The sequence below is a fragment of the Equus quagga genome, unplaced genomic scaffold, assembly GCF_021613505.1.
Source record: "Equus quagga isolate Etosha38 unplaced genomic scaffold, UCLA_HA_Equagga_1.0 138772_RagTag, whole genome shotgun sequence".
Lineage (NCBI taxonomy): Eukaryota > Metazoa > Chordata > Mammalia > Perissodactyla > Equidae > Equus > Equus quagga.
In genome coordinates this window covers 4,847-17,716 of record NW_025796561.1, presented here as the reverse complement: position 1 = coordinate 17,716, position 12,870 = coordinate 4,847, and the positions used below count along the sequence as shown (strand labels likewise).

At 42.3% G+C, this 12,870-nt stretch overlaps 1 long non-coding RNA gene across 1 annotated transcript; it reads left to right on the top strand.

Moving 5' to 3' along the window:
- LOC124232872 (uncharacterized) lies at nt 1-1,671 on the top strand. Its single transcript, XR_006886933.1, has 2 exons — nt 1-137; nt 1,579-1,671. It is a non-coding gene; the product is annotated as an uncharacterized LOC124232872 (long non-coding RNA).
- Nucleotides 1,672-12,870: the final 11,199 nt, after the last annotated feature.

Below are 12,870 nucleotides of genomic sequence, written 5' to 3'. Positions count from 1 at the left end.
TTCTAAGAAAAAGTGATGGCCCACATTAAATCAAGTAAAGATGCCAGAACTACTGTGGCAGACTGAAGAGAAAGAAAAGGCTCAGAGAAGTGGGCATGCTAGTATGAATCTACTCTACGAAACTGGAAAACCACCAGGTGACTGTTTTCCTTGGAAGGGCCCAAAGGATGCTCTGTATATCAGGCGATGAGGAATGAGCAGGTAAGCAGAACATCAACCTCATTGTTTCTGTTCTTCATAGGCTGGGGCTGACTCTAGGAGATAATATCACAGAACTAGGCTCCCTAGCATCAGTGGGGATAATAGGATCCCAAAAAGTCAGAGACGAGGTGGCAGCAAGTTAGAAACAAAGGAAAAATTGCCAAAATGGCCAGTAATGACAGAATGGAAGCCAGGAAATTCTGACTGCAAGGGCTTTATGGAAATACCTAATAGACCAAAGTATTTCTAGAGGGGCAGCCAACAAGAGTATTGCTTAATATTATACTTAACAGATCAAGAATGAATATGTTGGAGGCTGAGATAAGTTGCCCAATAGAAAATTACAATCCCTTGCCCAGTTTCAAGACCTGAGCCAATCCTCGGATCCAGAACCCACTGGTTGAGTGAGAGCCTCTGTCCCCTGAGGAAGAACCCTACAACACCACGGGAACTGTGTACACTAGTGATTCCCCAAGTCCTTCCATAAAGGTACACATGGTCACTCACTCAGGGCTCCAGACAGGAAGAAAAGAGAATATTTAGATACTTTTTAGGTCTATCGGATGCATTGTCCAACTTGACACTGATACCTGGGGAACCAAAGCACCAGCATGAAACCTCATTAGAAGAGAGGCATATGTGGAAGAGAAAATAATTTGAGTCATATCTCAGATCTACCCAAATCTCAGTGGGCTTTCTGTGTCTACACATCTATTTGATGGTCATTTCCCCAGTTTCCAAATATATAATTGCAGTGGATATATTTAGAGTTGGCAAGAAGCCTCACATGGGTTCTTTGACCTGTGGAGTATGAGGTTTTCAGTGAGAAAGGCCAAGTGGAAGCCCCTGAAAGAGTCCCCTAACCTCAGACAAGACAGAAAATTAAGACAATATTGTATCTTGGGTGTAGTGGAAGAGGTTAATGTCATCCTCAATGACTCAAAGGATGCAGCAGTGTTGGTCCCCTCACACCCATCAATTCACCATTGTGGTTCTTGCAAAAACTGGATGGATCATTGCCAATGATAGTGAACTACTAAAAACTTCATCATTGATTAGCACCAATTATAGCAGCTGTGTTGAATGTAATATCTTGGGGCTGGCCCAGTGGCATATTGGTTAAGTTTGGCACACTCCACTTTGGCAGCCCTGGGTTCGCAGTTTCAGATCTCAGGCGTGGACCTACACCACTCATCAAACCATGCTGTGGCAGCGACCCACACACAAAATAGAGGAAGATTGGTGCAGATGTTAGCTCAGGGCCACTTTTCCTCACCAAAAAAAAAAAAAACAAAAAACAAAAAAACAACGAAAGAAAGAAAAAAAGTTGGTTATATTTGCATGAGACAAATAAATCTATACTTTCTGTTTTCCCAGGGCTATGTGACTTCTCCTGCTCTCTATCGTAATGTAGAAAGAAGGAATTTGTATGGAACCACAAAAGACCACAAGTAACCAAAGCAATCCTGAGAAAAAAAAGAATGAAACTGAAGGCATTACATTTCCTGATTTCAAACTATATTACAAATCTATAGTAACCAAAATAGTATGGTACTGGCATAAAAACAGGCATATAGACCAATGGAACAGAATCTAGATCCTGTAAAGAACCCAAGTGTGGTATAATGAGAAATAGATTTAGACTTTCTTCCTGGTTCCTGGCACAAAGCTCCTAAAACCCATGGAATTTCCTAAGTGATAGGAAGGTCTTTTTTTTTTTTTTTTTAACTTTTTATTAAGATTATGATAGTTTACAACCTTGTGAAATTTCAGTTGTACATTATTGTTAGTCATGTTGTAGGTGCACCACTTCACCCTTTGTGCCCTCCCTCCACCACCCCCTGCCCCTTCCCCTGGTAACCACCAATCAGTTCTCTTTCTCTATATGCTTATGTTCCACCTATGAGTGGAGTCATACAGAGTTCGTCTTTCTCTATCTGGCTTATTTCACTTATAATACCCTCAAGGTCCATCCATGTTGTTATGAATGGGATGATTTTATCTTTTTTTATGGCTGAATAGTATTCCAGTGTGTGTGTGTGTGTGTATGTGTGTGTGTGTGTGTGTGTATACCATATCTTCTTTATCCAATCATCAGTTGATGGGCACTTAGGTCGCTTCCATGTCTTGGCTATTGTACATAATGCTGCAATGAACATAGGGGTGCATGGGACTTTTGGAATTGCTGATTTCAAGTTCTTTGGATAGATACCCAGTAGTGGGATGGCTGGGTCATAAGGTATTTCTATTTTTAATTTTTTGAGGAATCTCCATACTGTTTTCCATAGTGGCCGCACCAGTTTGCATTCCCACCAACAATGTATGAGGGTTCCTTTTTCTCCAAAACCTCTCCAACATTTGTCACTTTTTGTTTTGGATATTTTTGCCATTCTAACAGGTGTAAGGTGATATCTTAGTGTAGTTTTGATTTGCATTTCCCTGATGATTAGTGATGATGAGCATCTTTTCATGTGTCTATTGGCAATCTATATGTCTTCTTTGGAGAAATGTCTGTTCATGTCCCCTGCCCAGTTTTTGATTGGGTTGTTTGATTTTTTGTTGTTGAGCTGTCTTAGTTCTTTATATATTGTAGAGATTAACCCTTTGTCGGATAAATAATTTGTAAATATTTTTCCCCAACTAGTGGGTTGTTTTTTTGTTTCAATCCTGTTTTCCCTTGCCTTGAAGCTCTTTAGTCTGATGAAGTCCCATTTGTTTATTCTTTCTATTGTTTCCCTCATCTGAGGAGTTATGGTGTCTGAAAAGATTCTTTTGAAACTGATGTCAAAGAGTGTACTGCCTATATTCTCTTCTAGAAGACTTATTCTTTCAGGTGTAATCTTTAGGTCTTTGATCGATTTTGAGTTTATTTTTGTGAATGGTGAAAAAGAATGGTCAATTTTCATTCTTTTACGTGTGACTTTCCAGTTTTCCCAGCACCATTTGTTGAAGAGATTTTCTTTTCTCCATTGTAGGCCCTCAGCTCCTTTGTCAAAGATTAGTTGTCCATACATGTGTGGTTTTATTTCTGGGCTTTCAGTTCTGTTACATTGATCTGTGCACCTGTTTTTGTACCAGGACCATGCTGTTTTGATTACGGTAGCTTTGTAGTATGCTTTGAAGTCAGGGATTGTGATGCCTGCAGCTTTGTTCTTCTTTGTCAGGTTTGCTGTAGCAATTCGGGGTCTTTTCTTGCCCCATATGAATTTTAGGATTCTTTGTTCAATTTCTGCAAAGACTGTCATTGGGATTCTGATTGGGATACCCTTGAATCTGTAGATTGCTTTAGGTAGTATGGATATTTCAAGTACGTTTATTCTTACAATCCATGTGCATGGAATGTCTTTCCATCTCTTTATGTCGTCATTAATTTCTTTCAGGAAAGTCTTGTAGTTTTCGTTGTATAGGTCTTTCACTTCCTTGGTTAAATTTACCCCAAGGTATTTTCTTCTTTTTGTTGCAATTGTGAGTGGGATTGAGTTCTTCAGTTCTTTTTCTGATAGTTCATTGTTAGCATATAGAAATGCTACTGATTTATGTATGTTGATTTTATACCCTGCAACTTTGCTGTAACTGTTATTTCTAATAGTTTTCCTATGGATTCTTTGGGGTTTTCTATATATAAGATCATGTCATCTGCAAACAGGGAGAGTTGCACTTCTTCATTGCCTATTTGGATTCCTTTTATTTCTTTTTCCTGCCAAATTGCTCTGGCCAACACCTCCAGTACTATGTTGAATAAGAGTGGTGAGAGTGGGCACCCTTGTCTTGTTCCTGTTCTGAGAGGGATGGCTTTCAGTTTTTGTCCGTTGAGTACGATGTTGGCTGTGGATTTGTCATATATGGCCTTTATTATGTTGAGGTACTTTCCTTCTATACCCATTTTATTGAGGGTTTTTATCATAAATGGATGTTGGATCTTGTCGAATGCTTTCTCTGCATCTATTGAGATGATCATGTGGTTTTTGTTTCTCTTTTGTTAGCATAGTATATCATGTTGATTGACTTGCGGATGTTGAACCATCCCTGTGTCCCTGGTATAAATCCCAGGAATGTGTTTTGTTACTCATAAGGACCCCCTTTTTGACGCACCTGAGAGCATACACATGAGATAACTTAGGGTGAGGCCCCTAGATAGACTCAGGATGGTGCTGGTCACCAAGAAGAACAATTGATTAGAGAGTTGGAACTTTCAGCCCCACCTACTAACCACTGGGAAGGTGGGGGTGCTAGAGATCAAGCTCTATATAAATTCTTGGACAAAAAGATTGGATGAGCTTCCAGGTTGGTGAATGCAGCCATGTACCAGGAAGATGGCACACTCCAGTTGCACAATGAGAGGAGCTCTTGTGCTGAGAACCTATTTTCATGTTTCTGTTTATCTGGCTGTTCATATGTATCCTTTATAATATACTTTATAATAAACTGGTAAACATAAGTAACTGTTTGTCTGAGTTCTGTGAGCGGCTCTAGCAAATTAATTGAATTTGAGGATGGGTCCTGAGAAGCTCTGATTTATAGCCAGTTGTTCAGAGCACAGGTAGCTACCTGGATTTGGAATTGGTCTGTGAAGTGAGGGCAGTCTTATGGGACTGAGTCCTTAATCTGTGGGATTTGGTGCTATCTCCAGGTAGAGGTGTCAAACTGAATTAAAATGAAGGGAATCCAGTCGCTGTCCACTAAGAATTGGAGAATTGCTTGTTGTTGTCAAATAAACATATTGGAGTACGCATGCACAGTCAATTAATATCTCACAAGGGAGCCAAGAATACTCAATGGAGAAAGGATAGTCTCTTCAATAAATGGTAATGGGAAAAATGGATATTCACATGCAGAAGAATTAATTCAGACCCCAATCTTATTTCACTTACAAAAATTAACTTGAAATAGATTACACACTTAAATGTAAGACCTAAATCCACAAAACTCTTAGAAGAAAACTTAGAGAAAATCTCTTTGACATCGGTCTTGGCAATGACTTTCTGGATACGACAACAGAAGCACAAATAACAAAAGCAAAAATCAACAAGTATGGCTACATCAAACTAAAAAGTTCTGCACAGCAAAGGAAACCATCAATAAAATGAAAAGGCAATGTATGGAGAGGGAGAAACATTTGCAAACTATGTATCTGATAACGGATTAATATTCAAAATATAGCAGGGACTCATAGAACTCAATAGAAAAGATACCCCCCCCCAAATAATCTGATTTAAAAGTGGGCAAAGGACCTGGATAGACATTTTTCCAAAGAAGTCTTCTAAATGGACAACAGGCACATGATAAAAGTGCTCAACATCACTAACAATCAGTGAAATGCAAATTAAAACCATTAAGAGATGTCACGTCACATCTCTTAGAATGACTATTGTCAAGATAACAAGTGTTGGTGAGGATGTGAAGAAAAGGGACCCAGTATGGACATTCCTCAAAAAATAAAAACTAGAACTACCATATGGTCCTGCAATCCCACTTCTGGGTGTCTATCTGAAGAAAATGAAATCACTGTCTTTGAAGCGATATCTACGTGCCTATGTTCATTGTAGCATTACTCGTAACAACCAAGCCATGGAAACACCATAAGTGTCCTTGAAAGAATGAATGGATGAAGAAGCTTTGGTGTATGTATATATAATGGAATGTTATTCAGCCATAAAATGAAGGAAATCCTGTCATTTGTGACAACATGGATGGTCCTTGAGGGCATTATGCTAAGTGAAATAAGTCAGACAGAGAAATATACACACTGTATTATCTAACTTATATGTGGACTCTAAAAAGGCTGAACTCAGGGAAAGGGAGAGTAGATTGGTGATTGCCAGGGGCTGGGCATGGGGGAAATGGGTAATGTTGGTCAAAGGGTACAAACTTCCAGTTAGAAGACAAATAAGTTCTGGGATCTAATGTACAGCATGTTGACTATAGTTAACAATACTGTATTGTATACTTGGAAGTGGCTAAAAGAGTAGATCTTAAATGTTCTGACCACACACACACACACATACACACAAACACACACACACACACAGGTAACTATGTGAAGTGACAAATGAGTTAACTTACCTTATTGTGGTAATCATTTTGCAAAATATATATTTATCAAATCATTATGCTGCACATCTTAACTTACACAATGTTATATGTCAATATATCTCAATAAAGCTGGGGGTAAAAACATTTAGAAACATAGGAGATAATTTCTGTTTACCAGTAAAGAATATTTTCCTGAAAAAAGAAGGGACCAGGCCCTCTGGACATTCTACAGAACACCACATTGGTCAGTACATTGATAACATCATGTCATTAGACTCTGATGGCAAGAACTGGAATGTACTCTGATGTTTTGGTTACATGAATGCATACCTTGGTAGGTAGTTAAAACAATTCAAGACTCAGAGGCCTGCTACACTGGTAAAGTTTGAGGGATCCAGTGGTCTGGGGCATGATGGGACATCCTCTCAGAAGTAGAGGACAGGTTATTGCACTTTGTACCTACTGCCACTAACAAAAGAACCCCACATTTGGTAACTCTCTTCGGGTGTTAGAGGCAGCAATGTTCTATACTATGGCAATATTGTTCTGACCCATATATCAGGTGACATGAAGCAGTGCTGGTTTTGAGTGGAAGCATGTCCAGGCTATACTAAGTAGAGGTTACAAGATGGCCTTGCTACTTAGGCCATCTGACACAGCAGATGTCATAGTACTAGAGATATGTGTGGTAGGACAAGTTGCCTTATGGAATCTGGTATCTGGCAATTCCCAATAGGAGGGTCTTCAACACAGACCCCTTTTCCTCTGGAGCAATGAGCATGGCCATCTGCTGCATAGACCTATACACCATTCAACAAACAGCTCCTAGAATGTTGCTGGGCCCTGAAAGAGATGTAAAATCTGATCATGAGAAATCAAAGGACCATTGGCCACAGATGCCTTTCATCATCTGGGTACTGTCAGACCCTAGTAGAAATTCACTCAAAGATGGAAGGGGGACATCAGGGACTGGGCTAGCACAGGGATCCACAAACTACAGACCATGGGTCAACATCCAGCCCACTGCCTGTTTTTGTAACAAAGTTGTGGTGGAACACAGATATCATCCTTTCATTTAGGTGTTGTCTGTATCTGCTTTTGCACTATAAGAGCAGAGTTAAATAGTTGTGAGAGAGACTTCATGCACACAAAGCAGAAAATATCTGCCACAAATAAGCTGCATAACAAATGGCTCAGGTCCCCACATCACCTACCACTGTTGTACCTTTGCCTTTTCCTCAGCTCTCACCTATGACCTAACGGGGAGCTCCTATGATGAACTAAACTAAGAGGGAAAAAATCTGAGCTTGGCTCACAAATGTGTCAGCTCAGTACGTTGGTGTGAGCTAGTAGTGGGCTGCCCTACTCAGGGACGACCAAACACAGTGTGGAGAGAACTTCCTTCCAATGGGCAGAACTGCAGGTGGTGCTCTGATTCATCCACTTTGCATAGAGACAGAAGTGGCCTGAGGTAAGAATATGTACAAACTCACAGGCAGCAGCAATGGCTTTTGTGCTTGATCAGGGTCCTTGAAGGAGTAAGATTGGAAGATCAGGGACAACGATATCTAGGAAGAGGCATATAGTAGACAGAAAGTGTTAGGATCTTTTGTATCAAGTGTTAATGCCCACCAGAAATTAACCACTATACCAGAGACACTAAACAACCAAGTGCACTTGATGACTCAGCTAGTAGACATTAGGCAGCCTCTGTCCTTAGCCACCACAGAGATTGCACAACAGGCTCATTAAGAGGCACAGAGAGGGACTGATCATAGGTCCGACAGCACAGGCTCCCACTCACCATGGCTGATATAGTTATTGCCAAAACTGATGTGTGACCTTCCAGCAAGAACTAAATTCCAATACTGTGCCCACCATGTGGAGGCCAATCTGCCATTTGGTGGCAAATTGGTAACATTGTTAATCTTCTACCCTTGAAAAGTCAGGGATTCATCCTAATCTGGATTGACACGTATTCCAAGTATGGGTTTGCTCTCCCTTCCCATACTGTCTCATTCAGAACCAACATCCAAGCATTCACATAGGTATGATCTTCTAATATGGGAGTGTACACAACAGTGCCCAGGACTAAGGAACCTACTTTACAACAAAGGCAGCGTGGCAGTGAACGTATGACTTGAGATCCCTTGGTCCTACCCTATACACACCATACAGAAGCTTGCAGCTGACAGAGCAGTGGAAGGGCCTCTTGAAAGTGCAGCTGTGGAACCATGCTGAAGGTGACACCCTGCAAGGATGGGCACTATCCTTCAGGACGAAGAATACACAAAGGTTTCAACCAACAGCAATTACATGATGCTGTGACCTCAAAGCGTAGAATAAGTAGGTCTGACAACCAGGTGTGGAAGAAACAGTGACTCTACTCACCACCACTCCCAGTAAATCACTTGGGGTCTTTATGCCTCCCATCCCCTCAACAAGCTCTACTGCTTTAGAAGTTCGGGTTCCCAGAGGAGGGTGCTTCCATCAGGGAGCACAGTAAGAGTCCCATTAAACTCACAGCTGTGGCTACTATGTATTCTATTCGGGCTCCTCATTCCAGTAGACCAGTGGACAAGGGAAGGTGTTACTGTATGGGCAGTGATAATAGATCCCGATCACCATGAGGAGCATGAGGGGAGTCAAGGGGACTATGTTTGTCACTCAGGTGATTCACAAGGGCTTTGCTTGGTATGCCCATGTCCACCTTTAGTTGTAAATAGCAGGATAGCAACCACAGGTGGTAAAGGTCTGAAAACCAGGAACTCAGACTCCTGAGGGAGGGATTTGGGTGAATCACCACATGTTTACCTAGACCACCGGAAGTGTTGTCCAAGATTTAGGAGAATCTAGGTTGGGTAGTAGAGGAGGCGATGTGTTGCCCCCTTAGAACCAACTGCAGCAGGGGTTTCTTCATTCCACTAACAGTTCTAGTTTTTCTTTGCTAAGTTTCCTACAGACTGTGAACTGCCAGAATTCTGGAGAGCTGTTCCTCCATGGAGCAGCTAATGTAAGTAAAAAGTGGAATTCATTAGTGTAAAAGATGGCAGTTGCTTTGGTACCTCACCAAGATTTAGTAAAGCCGTGCCTCAGCTGCTATCAGTGTTCTTGCTAAAGACTCACAGCTGCTCCGCTCTCCAGGGACCTGCCTTCAGCTCATGGAAGCGGCTGTCATCACACAGACAGTTTGGAAGAACCAGACTCCTTGAGGGCTCTACAAAGCCTTGGCCCATGAATTCTGGAGAGTCTTTAAATTATAAAACAAGAGGTCTGCATGCTAGAAGACTAAACCATCCTTCTCGTCTTCTCCTTTCCCCATCTCTCAGTGCCTCCTCCCTCACTTTCCCTTTTCTCCTCACCCCTCCACCTCTGCCCTCTTCTCTTCCCCTCCACCGAGAAAATTCAAAGTAAATATTTGATAACATTATGATTGTAAAGGCCTTTCTATACATAACCCAAATCCAGAAATGATAAAGTAAAACACTGAAAAACCTGACCATCTATATTTGAAATTTTTGTATGGCAAAAAAGCATATGAAAAAGTGTTATTATTCATAATATCTATAATGAAGATTAATAAATGAATAAGACAAAATCCACAAACATGCTCTTCTATGCTCTTCACTCTTCCTTCTTCTGGATGAAGATGACCACAGCAACCTTAGGAGCCACATAATGAACGTGGTACAAACTCTGTCAGCCTGAATCCCTGAATGACTGTGTGGAGCAGATAGTGCTGCCTCCCAACTGCCCCAACATATTGCTTAATTGGAACCAAAATGAGCTGCTTGTAGGCAAAACAATCTCGTATGATGTCGAGCCACTGAAATGTGGGAGTTTATTTGTTATAACAACCATGTCACCCTAATTAATATATACTCTTAAACCAACAATCCCCTGTGAAAAATATACACACACACTCACTCTTCATATATATATGTACTCTGTGTGGTGCTGGAGGTAGGAGGCAGGGTGAATGAGTATACAGATGAAAGGATGAAAGAAGAGCTAAAATCTGTTGAAGGTGGGTACTTTGGATTATATCCCCTGTATCCATTGGAGCAGGATCCTCAATCTCGGCACTATTGACATTTTATTGTGTGGGGATTATCCTGTGCATTGTAGGATGTTCAGCAACATCCCTGATCTCTACCCACTAGATGCCAGCAGCCAGTAGCACTCTCTCCTCCAGGTGACAACCAAAACTGTCTCTAGACATTGCCTAATGTTGCGGGGGAAAAGTGGGTGGATTGTCCCAGGTATTCACACACTACATTAGAGGCTTCTGTGGGGCAAAGACATTGGGCTCAAAGGTAATGAGTCTAATAATCTGTCTGGCAATAAGCAGTCGAGATATACATTCCATGCAAAAGTGCTTTTCACAACTACTATGATTATTTCCCAACTTTTGGGCTCTTTTTGGTATTGGGAAGCTTCAGATTTGTTCCCACTGATTTGTTGGTTATATGCAACATTGCACTTTGGCAACATGCATGCCTAGTCTCAGGTAAAAAATAACGGGGGGCCTGCATCACATAAAGGGTTGCTAAGGCTTTACACATTCCTCTAGGGAAAATATGGAAGAATTCTAGGATACCAATGGATATAAGTGTCTTTGAACCAGTGTTAACACACAATTATGGCTTCATGTCCCAATAAGGTCACCAGGATCTTCTGATGCTTTATTTCTGTTTGAAAATAAGGCCTGGTCTCAGATACCCACCTCTTAGTCTGTTATATGATAAGCTGGACCCCAGGTACTAGTTTTCCAGCTATCTTCAGTGCAGCTTCCTCTAGGCCCGCCCATCTTGTATGTTGGTTAGGGTTTGGCAGATCTACCAGTTTGAATGGTACACTTCTCAGAAGGCAGGGGTGGGAGTGGAGCACTTGGGATTTTCAAAAGGGCAAAAGCAAATGAATGTTGAAAATGGCCGAAGCACCTGACTCTGGATGGTGATGATCCTGAAACTGGTAAAGAGTTAGCCACTGATGATTAAGTATCTAGGTACTAAATTTTCTTTTTCCTTTTTGCAATTAGTGATTACAGCTTTTAGCTGTTTAACCCACCCATTGTTAACTGTGCTGTTTAGGCAATACGCTTTCTGACTCCCACTAGGCTCCTTTGGATAACATCTTCCTGGAGCCTGGGTCACCATGGTAATGGATGTGTGAGCTGTTTTTCAGGAATTAGAACTCCTTTTCTACTTCAGGCCAGTTGAGACCAACAGCTCATCAACTGGGCCCGCAGAGATGTCTGATAGGTGACCTTTTGATGTCAAGAGGCTAAAAACTCCACCCTCAGATCATGCTAACACTGCCATTTTGTGAACATGGGTCCTATGAAGAGCCACAGAGTCTGACTACACTTGCGCAGATCATCAATTACCTCATCTCTCCTCACCTCCAATCACCTCTCTCCACATTTCAGACCACCTTGCCTCCTATCCCATAAATATCCCTGAGTCCTTACTTTTAGGGAAGTGAATTTCAGACTCATGCTCCCGCTTCCTCACATGGCTGCCTTGTGAGTAAACCCTCTCTCTGCTGCAATCTTGTCGTTTCAGTGTTTGGTTTTCTGGGTGGCAGGCAAAAATGAACCTGGTTCAGTAACAAATTTCAGGTCTGGGGAACCAGAGGCCAGCGTGGAGCTCAGGGGACCCAGGCAACCACAGGGCTCACCCTGGACAGCCCGCAAGGACTTGGTTGAAGCGAGGGCCACCATCTTGGCCAATTAGTCTTGGCTGCATTTCCTTCCCTGCTCATGACTGATCTGTAAAGTGGGACTACCAGTGTCTTTGGGCCCTGCCTCACTGGATTATTGAGCATCACAACACGGTACGAACAGAAATTATTTTAAAAGCATTCGTACCCCACTCATCTTGGTACCACAGGGCTTTCTCTTTCCCCAGCTGATGCGGGCACAAGAGGCCGAAGGCAGAAGTGCGGGTCTCCAAGCAATGGCTACAGCCCTTGGGCTGCCTGGAGGATGCCTTTCTGGAGGGTCCAAGAGGCCGGACTGCGGGGCTGGGGCCCCAGAGGTGCAGGCTGGGCCTGCCTTGGGCAGGCTGAGTCACCCAGGAGTTGTCACAGAGACTCCAGCAGAGCGGAGTGACTGAGGCCTTGTCTGTGATTACCTGGCAGAGGCAGCCCAAGTGAGTGCAGGGTGGGCTTGAGGGGCTGGAGTGTGTGGGCCAGGTGCTGCAACAACAGTGCCCTGCGACAGGGGAGAGAAATAAGAGGGTCAGAGCAGGGGTCTCTGTGAGGCTCAGGATGGCAGCTAAGAACGAAATGTTAGCTTTCATTTCTTGGTGTGAAAATAATAACCAGCATTCTCTAGGGCATTTTGCTTTTCCAAGTGATTTTCATTCATTTACTTCAACTTTTAATCCTTGCCACAGTCCTCTGGGACTGGGAATTATTATTATTATCCCCTTTTAATGGGGGTGATGCTGGAAGGTGGGACTTCATGGCTGGATTAAGGCCAATTTATGCCCTAAGAACAGCTCTACATTGATGCCTCTTGCGTCTTCCACAATTTAATATAGGAGCCTAAGGGTCCATTGCACAAAGCAGCTGATCAATTAAATGCTAGTCAGCTGGGTCTCGCTCTAGAAGACAGAAACAGATGTGATA